Below are 8,580 nucleotides of genomic sequence, written 5' to 3'. Positions count from 1 at the left end.
CTTGTTTAAGTCTAAGATAGAGAATATAAAAAAAAAAAAATGGAAAATGAAATATTGTCTTTGCGGATAATACCTTAAAGTTTGCCATTAAATTTATGTGGCACTTCAATTTACTGTAAATTTATTTTATACAGAACTAGTGCATTATAAATGGTTCGGTCATATTTATTTTTTCAGACTTTCTATTGTAATATTTTATAATTACAGTAAACTGGGCAACATACTTTACAAAGGAAGCTGTTTTGGAAAGACTAAAACAGGCAGGCAAAAAGGCAGCTAAGCAGTTGGCAGGCAATTTAGCTGAAGAAGCTTTGGCTGCTCTGGGTTTACCTGCAGTAAGTATTTTTAGACACTGTAGATATTTCAAGCTTTTGTCTATTGTTTGTAAAGATAAATTTTGTATTAGAAAATTCTTGCATTGATAACAGAACAATTTGAAAAGAATTGGACTAAGAATTAAATCTAAGGGTTGAAATAGAAACTTTGGAGCAGCTTAGTACTAATAAAATGGGAATAAAAGCCAATACTTTACTGAATGTGAAGAATAATATATAAGTTTTTGCTAGTAGAATAATATTGTTTTAAATTCAATCAACATAATTAACATTCATATATAATTTCTGTAGGATTTACTTACTGCTACTGGACCATGCCCCAGACCAGAAAATATGACATTGGCCTTATTGAAAGGCAAGATGATTGATGGAGGCCTGAGTACTGATGGTACAAGACTGGTTCTTAATTCTAGATATGAGCTGTATGATAGAAGTAAGAAATATACAGTTAAAAGGCTACACAAATGTAAATCTCTTATTATACTCACCTTTTACATGAGGTAAATGATTAATGCTGATCATCATGTCCCTTTTGACATTCTTTTGCTACCATATTTTGTTGATGGAGACAATAGGAAGCGTTGTAGATTAATAGGACCAACTCTTCATGCCATAAATATTTAAGGTGGTACCTAACACTACAGGGATATAACTCTGTAAAGTCAGCTAAACGTTTTAATTACGTTGTGTTGTAATAGGAATATCAAGCTTTTTAATGATCAAAATTGGTGTTTGTCAAACTGCTATATAACCAGTGTAATTTTTCTGACAAAACTGTTGGTTCAAAATTTTTGAAACTTTTATATTTTTGTAAAAGGGTGAAAGTAAGTACTTTGACAAAATTTTATGAAAATTAAACTAGCCAAATTAATTTTAGTGAAAGTGTTGGGTACCACCTTAAGAGAATTGTTGGTTTTCAGGTTGTTATTCAGCACTTATCAACCAAACTCTGATTCTTTCTAACATTTCTGATCCTGATCTTAAGAAATTCCTGTACTACCAAATATCTCCAAACTGTATGAGATTTGATGCCTGCACAGACATCACCATCAAGGCCATAGACTACACCAAAGCATTGAAAGCCTATGTAGAACTGGATCCCTGTCACTTCATCCTCTATGCTGGTTTTGAGAAATGGGAAAGGCAGTTTATCCTCATTTCTTATGAATGGGGTATGTGTGAATAATGAAGTAATGGTACACATTGTTATATTATAGGTTAAAGAAAAACAAAAACAATATTTTTTAACAGGTTTTCCCATAATAATTGTACAGGGGTCTGAAAGCTTTTCATTAAAAAAAATACGAGTTTTTTTCACTTATAAGAGCAGTGTTTAGAAATTATGAGGATAATTTAAGCTGAATAATTCTTATCAGATGATCCATATCATTTTATTACTGCATGGCCAATAAGTAATTCTCATGTACAAATAGTACCAAAAAGAATGTAGCTAATTTTATTCTTTTGTGATTGAACCGTATCTATAGTAACCAAACATACATACCCTTACAATACAACAAGTGAAAAGGTTTATTATGTGGATTGCAAGTTTATTACACATAGAAGATAACTTTGCATCAACAATATAATGAGCCTGATTATATTTTGAAACTTTAATGTTATAATTTATTTTTTAAGGAAAAGAAGAAGTACTAGAAATAACTCCAGAAATAAAGGTTTTGTAAGTATTTATTTAGATTTTTTTTTTATTGGAAAGCTAAAGTTAGTTGAAAATTGAAAGTAGTAGGCTCTACATGAACATGTTATGAAAAAGTGACATAGATGCCAACCATTACGATTTTTCCGTAATTTTTCCGATTTTTCGATCAAAACTACGCATATTACGGTCAAAGTCCAAGAGTTAAGGATTCCCAGTCATTGCTGTTCAATTTTGTAAAACCCAGATTTTGATTATTTCTTTTCCGGCCTGGTCCGGTATTTAGAAAACACCAATGTAATGCTTCAGGTTTCTCAGGAGTTATCGACCTATCCTTTGGTAACTAACTGACTTCCCAAGAGGCAAACTTGCATTTTATGAAGTAGCTTTCACCCTATCTCTACTTCTCCTTGACAAAACGAAATGTACGAGTCAAGAACGTCTGAACAATTAATGAATGGAATACATACTACAGATAACATGTTTAACGAAACATGTTAGTGCACATTACTTTGCAACCACTCATCAGTAATTTTTTTGGTAAAAGCACGTTTTTGAATGATTACTGAAAACTTTTCAAAATTACGGAAAATTTGATAGATTGTTACTGATTGTGTCAAAAGGGGGTTGGCATCTATGAAGTGATAATTAAAATCTGGTTTACTATGACTTTGACAGCCTCTTGTTTCAGTAGTAATTTAAAAAAATACTTTAAAGCTTTTATTTAAAAAAAATTGATTTGAAAAATTGCTTTTCTCTCGCAGAATCAAGATTGGTCGTGATGCTGATGTGAAGAAAGTTTTCTTTGTGAACTTTGGACTCAGGATTTGTATTGCAGGAGACTGTGTAATTGACGAGTATTTCATAGAAGAATATGAAGTTCCTATACCTCTTTGTAATGAGAATTTCACATTACCAGGTTAGTCACATGACCACAATGTAAATTTCACATAACCAGGTTAGTCACATGATCACAATGTAAATTTCACATTACCAAGTTAGTGGCATGATCACAATGTAAATTTCACATTACCAGGTTAGTCACATGACCACAATGTAAATGTTACATTACCAGGTTAGTCACATGACCTTAATGAAAATTTCACATTACCAGGTTAGTCACATGACCACAATGAATTATTCAAATAACAAGGTTAGGCACATGATCACAATGAATTATTCAAATAACCAGGTTAGCTGCATGACCACAATGTGAATATCACATAACCAGGTTAGTCACATGACCACAATAAAAATTTCAAATAACCAGGTTAGTCACACGACCACAATGTAAATATCACATAACCAGGTTAGTCACATGATCATAATGAAAATTTCACAAGAATGTTATTCACATGACCACAATGAAAATTTCACAAGAATGTTATTCACATGACCACAATGAAAATTTCACAAGAAGGTTAGTCACATGATCAAAATATCAGTATTTAGGGTAATTCGAAACTGTTTTTTTTTTAAATATAATATATATCAAAGGAAAATTAAATAGACATTAAAAAAATGGATTTTTGGACTTAAATGGTTGTTTGAATCTGCATAGATTAGAATTTTGGTTTTACTTTCATTTGCAAACTTGCAACCTTTCAAAAACAAAATATGTTTATTTTTAAAAGGATACATTAGGTTATATATCAAAGAGACAACAATGGAGGAACACAAAAAACAAAAAAGAACTTTCCAATATTTGCTTGTATATTTTATAGGTGGTGGATCAATTGCAGACTTTGCTAAAACTTTGGGAGGAGAAATTACAGCTGAGGCATTTAACCTCATTTTGAGGATGCTTAATTTAGATGTAAGTAGTAGATGTTGACCTCATTCTCAAAAAGTTAGAAGTGAATGTAAGTAATATTGGAGTTGAATTAATTCTCAGCAGTTCAGAATTGAATGACTTTAATGACTTAAAAACAAAAATTAGTGCAAAATGGCTATAAAAAACTTGATCTCAATGAAATGAATTTTATGACCTAAATCCCAATCTCTTATTTCTGTTAGTGACCTATTGGATTAGATCATGTCTTTTTAATAGAACCCTTGAATTAACTCTGTTTTATATTAAAGACCCTAAAACATACATTTGAACTAAAAAATTTGCATGAATTTTTGTTTGTTTGTTTTAGACTATATTCCAGGAAGGCAGCTGTTCTGTACCCCCAGGACCAACAGGTATGCAAAGTCACTATATGGATTGTGGTGTATCATTTACGACATTTTGTCTTGAGGTTGCACTTTAAATTCATTCATTTTGTATTTTAAAAAATATTTTTAATATTGCATAAATGTTGTGGATAATAGCTGCACAAAGAATGTAAACATTTCATGTGAAAGTTGCCTCCCGTGTTTTAATTTTGTTCTCTTTGGGACACCTTACATGCCAAGGAGAAATAGCCTTTTCTGGGTTTTTTTCAATCGTAAATATAATTCTAATTATAATCAGATTGCCAATGGAATATTGATGTGAAATCATACCTACCAAATGATGTCAAACATCTTGTAACATGTGAGTTGCCAGAGAACTGTTTTGGAATAGACTGTTGTATAGACTTTAAGTTCCAATTACCACCAGCCTTGGGAAGCAAAGTAATAGCATATTCTGTTCCATTCTGGTTCAAAATGAGTCCTTGTGACTTCACCATTGATGTTGGACTTGGCACCTGGACCTACAAGAAGACTCTCTTTGAGTATACATGGGGTAAGCTTTGAGTATTCATGGGGTAAGCTTTGTTTAGCTAATCAGTAGTATTTTATTTCATTTTAGCTAAAGATGTTTTTTAAATTTTCACATTATAGGTTATACTTGTCAGTATACCAATATATTTTTCTTCTTTATACCATTCTTGCAATGATACCTTCACTCAAAAAGTTATAATGAAGAATGATGCATATTATCTACTAAAAAGAATTCAAAGATAAGATTAAAAAAAAATTATCCTCAAAAGAACATATTTTCAAGGTGTTTGTCTTCCTTTGCAATTCTTGAATTTTTTATGCTTATTATGGTAAACATGCGTTGCTTTGTTGCTCTCTCTTTTTATCAATGATTTGGAAATTAGTCCATTATTTAAATATTTATTCAAATAAGCAAAGGTATTGATATTTCAATGATAATATTTCCTAGGTGAACAGAAAGAACTGACAATTGGCTCTGGTGATCCTGCTCCAGTTAAAATTTTGTAAGTATTTAATGAAAAATTGAATTGCTTTCTGAAGTAAACATCATTTGAAAGTAAATCAGATTGTAAAACTTTAGGGCTTGTACATTTTGAGTATGTTATGCATTACAGGCAGGGGTTGCAAGAAGTGCAAAACCAGCTTATTGTTTAGTCAGTAATCTAGAGGGAATGGGGTAAAGTGGGAACATAGCTTATTGTTTAGTCAGTAATCTAGAGGGAATGGGGTAAAGTGGGAACATAGCTTATTGTTTAGTCAGTAATCTAGAGGGAATGGGGTAAAGTGGGAACATAGCTTATTGTTTAGTCAGTAATCTAGAGGGAATGGGGTAAAGTGGGAACAAAGCTTATTGTTTAGTCAGTAATCTAGAGGGAATGGGGTAAAGTGGGAACATATTTTGTGTTATCACCTACTGCAGTTTTCAACCCAAATCCCTTAAACTTTACAGAAAAATGCTAATTTTGTAGTTGTGCACCTCAAATAAAGATTTTGTTCCAATTTTATATGGATACTTTTGAATACAACGATTTTTTTTATGCCCCTTGATATGAAAAACCAACATAATTAAGGCTTTTGAACCTACATATTTTATACAGTTTTGTGAAAATTATGTGAAATGGTTGCATCAGTAATATTTCAGTTAAGTCATAGTTGATCAATTATTTTTTAAGGGTAGTTATGCTACTTACAAACCAAATTGATGTGTTAAATTGAAGTATATTGGTGGAAGAAAATCGGTTACTCTAGTGATCTTGGTTCATTATGTATATATTTTTAAACTACATCTATCTATTATCAGGTACACCATAAGTAAAATGGGAAATGGCGAAGGATTTATAATTGATGTCATAACCATCATATGTATTCCATTTGATGATAACGAGCCTTTCTGTGCACCTACGCCTGCTGGGTTACATCTACCAAAGAACCAACAAATTCCACTCTGTTCCAGAAATCTAACCAATATCCTCAGTAGTAAGTAATCTACTTCATTGGAGATTATGTTTATTATGAGGGTAGTAATGCCCTATAAGGTCAGGCGTCAAACAGTCATTTTCGGCTACAGTTAGCGTCGTCAAACTGGTTAAAATTCTACCTGGATTCATCAGAGATCTCAAATAACTATCGTTACCGTCATTTTTGGAAAAAAATTAATGTGATTCGTTAAAATCAGTTGATGTTTTTATCGTCTAAAAGAAAGTGTACATTTTATCGTCATACTCCAATAATTACTGTTTATGTCATTTGGCAAGAATTTTTACCGTTATTCCTCATGAAGGTACCCCCATTTGACCCTCTATTATGAATTTAGAATCTATTAACAACTTTTCAATTATATCTGTATGGTTCATTATGAATATAATTTCTTGCTTTCTCTTTTAAATCAGATTATTTGAAAAAAATTTCGCCATAAAAGTTTCGATTCGAAATCATGCTCATTGATTAAGTACAGATGTTTTTTTTTAAAGTATTTTGGATTATTTGATCGAATGTTTGGAATTTGTGATCCAGATCTTCCCATTTTTGGAATATTTTCCAATCTTTTTTAGAATTAGGAACTTTCCAGCAAAATATACAAAAGACAGTACCTATTTTATTTTATCAATACCTTGCACAATTATGTTAAAATTTTATAGTTTGAATACACACATATTGAAGTTATGGAATTGTCTGAGGAATATTTTCAATTTTACAGACATGCAAATTTCAGTTTCCCTGAAAATTTTCAAAAATTGTACCAAGTTTTGTTTTCAATCCATGTCTTTTAAACTTCACACTAAGTTCAAAAACCTGTTTAATTTGTTAATTTGTGTGAATTGTCCATTATGGAGTTATTTGGAAAAAAAGGCTGATGATACTGTTTAGGACAAAATGTCTACCAGCAGGGAAATAAGCATGTTTTCGGAAATCCTGATATCCTGCACATCTCTCAATAATCAACATTTTCATATACATATGGAACATATAGTAAATGGAAGTTTAAAAATAGTTTACACCAAGAAGTTAATGACTCATGTATGTGTAGATGTGCAGATTTTTGTGCCCCACCTACGATAGTAGAGGGGCATTATGTTTTCTGGTCTGTGCGTCCGTTCGTCCGTCCGTCTGTCCCGCTTCAGGTTAAAGTTTTTTGTCAAGGTAGTTTTTGATGAAGTTGAAGTCCAATCAACTTCAAACTTAGTACACATGTTCCCTATGATATGATCTTTCTAATTTTAAGGCCAAATTAGAGTTTTTATCCCAATGTCACGGTCCACTGAACATAGAAAATGAAAGTGTGAGTGGGGCATTCCTGTACTGAGGACACATTCTTGTTGCCCTGCTTTCCTGACCATGAATTATTCATGAATATTCACGAACAATTCATGAATATTCATGAATAATATTCACGAATATTCATGAATATTCAAGGTAACAGTTCATGAATATTCATGAATATTCATGAATGTTAAATGGCACCTTGAATATACATGAATAGTGTTTGAACTGAATAAGCTTGAATATACATGAATATTGTATGAACTGAATAACCAAGAATTAACATGAATAATTATCTATAGAATATTCATGAATATGAAATAGGATGTCCATGAAAAATGCATGATAGAATATTCTATAATCACCATGAGTGTAAAATATATATCTATCCCAATAGTGAATGCTAAATACATACTCTAAAATAACCTTGAATGTGAATATTTCATGAATATTGAATGGTTGAATATTCTAGAATAACCATGAATATTGAATGGTTGAATATTCTAGAATTACCATGAATATTGAATGGTTGAATATTCTAGAATAACCATGAATATTCCCCTGCGAAATGATTATGAATAGTTCATGAATGTTCATGGATGATTCGTGAATGACTCATGAACTTCATAAAAGATTCATGAACAGTTAATGAACTAGACATGAACTACAAATGGACAAGCACGTTCATGAACCAGTGAATAATGAACTATTCATGAACAGAAAGTGTTCATGAACTCTTTGGTTCATTAAAGTTCATGAACAAAAATAGTTCTTGAACTTTTATTATTCATGAATTGTTCATGATTTTATAGTTCATGAACACGCTTGTCCATTTGTAGTTCATGTCCTGTTCATGTATAGTTCATGATTTTTTTATGAATGATTCATGAATTTGTTCATGAACCATACCAGTCCATGAATCATTCATGAACACATGAACTACTGTGTTTATGAACTGTTCATTAGTAATTTAATTCATGAACATTGTTTGTCCACTTGTAGTTCATGAACTGTTCATCTAAAGTTCATGAAATAATTTAAAAGGATTTTTTTTGAATTTTCATTTTTTGTGTTATTATCATAAGTAAACTTCTCTTCCTGTCTGTAATTAAAATTGCTGTATCAGGACTTCCAACT

The 8,580-nt window shown here is 31.3% G+C and overlaps 1 long non-coding RNA gene across 1 annotated transcript; it reads left to right on the top strand.

Moving 5' to 3' along the window:
• The first annotated feature begins 224 nt into the window (after positions 1–224).
• Positions 225–1,366, top strand: LOC134693880 (uncharacterized). Its single transcript, XR_010102505.1, has 3 exons — positions 225–335; positions 627–768; positions 1,256–1,366. It is a non-coding gene; the product is annotated as an uncharacterized LOC134693880 (long non-coding RNA).
• The last annotated feature ends 7,214 nt before the right edge of the window (positions 1,367–8,580 follow it).

Source organism: Mytilus trossulus, chromosome 12 (genome assembly GCF_036588685.1).
Source record: "Mytilus trossulus isolate FHL-02 chromosome 12, PNRI_Mtr1.1.1.hap1, whole genome shotgun sequence".
NCBI lineage: Eukaryota > Metazoa > Mollusca > Bivalvia > Mytilida > Mytilidae > Mytilus > Mytilus trossulus.
The sequence above is the reverse complement of the archived record's forward strand: the minus strand, read 5'-3'. Positions and strand labels throughout refer to the sequence as shown.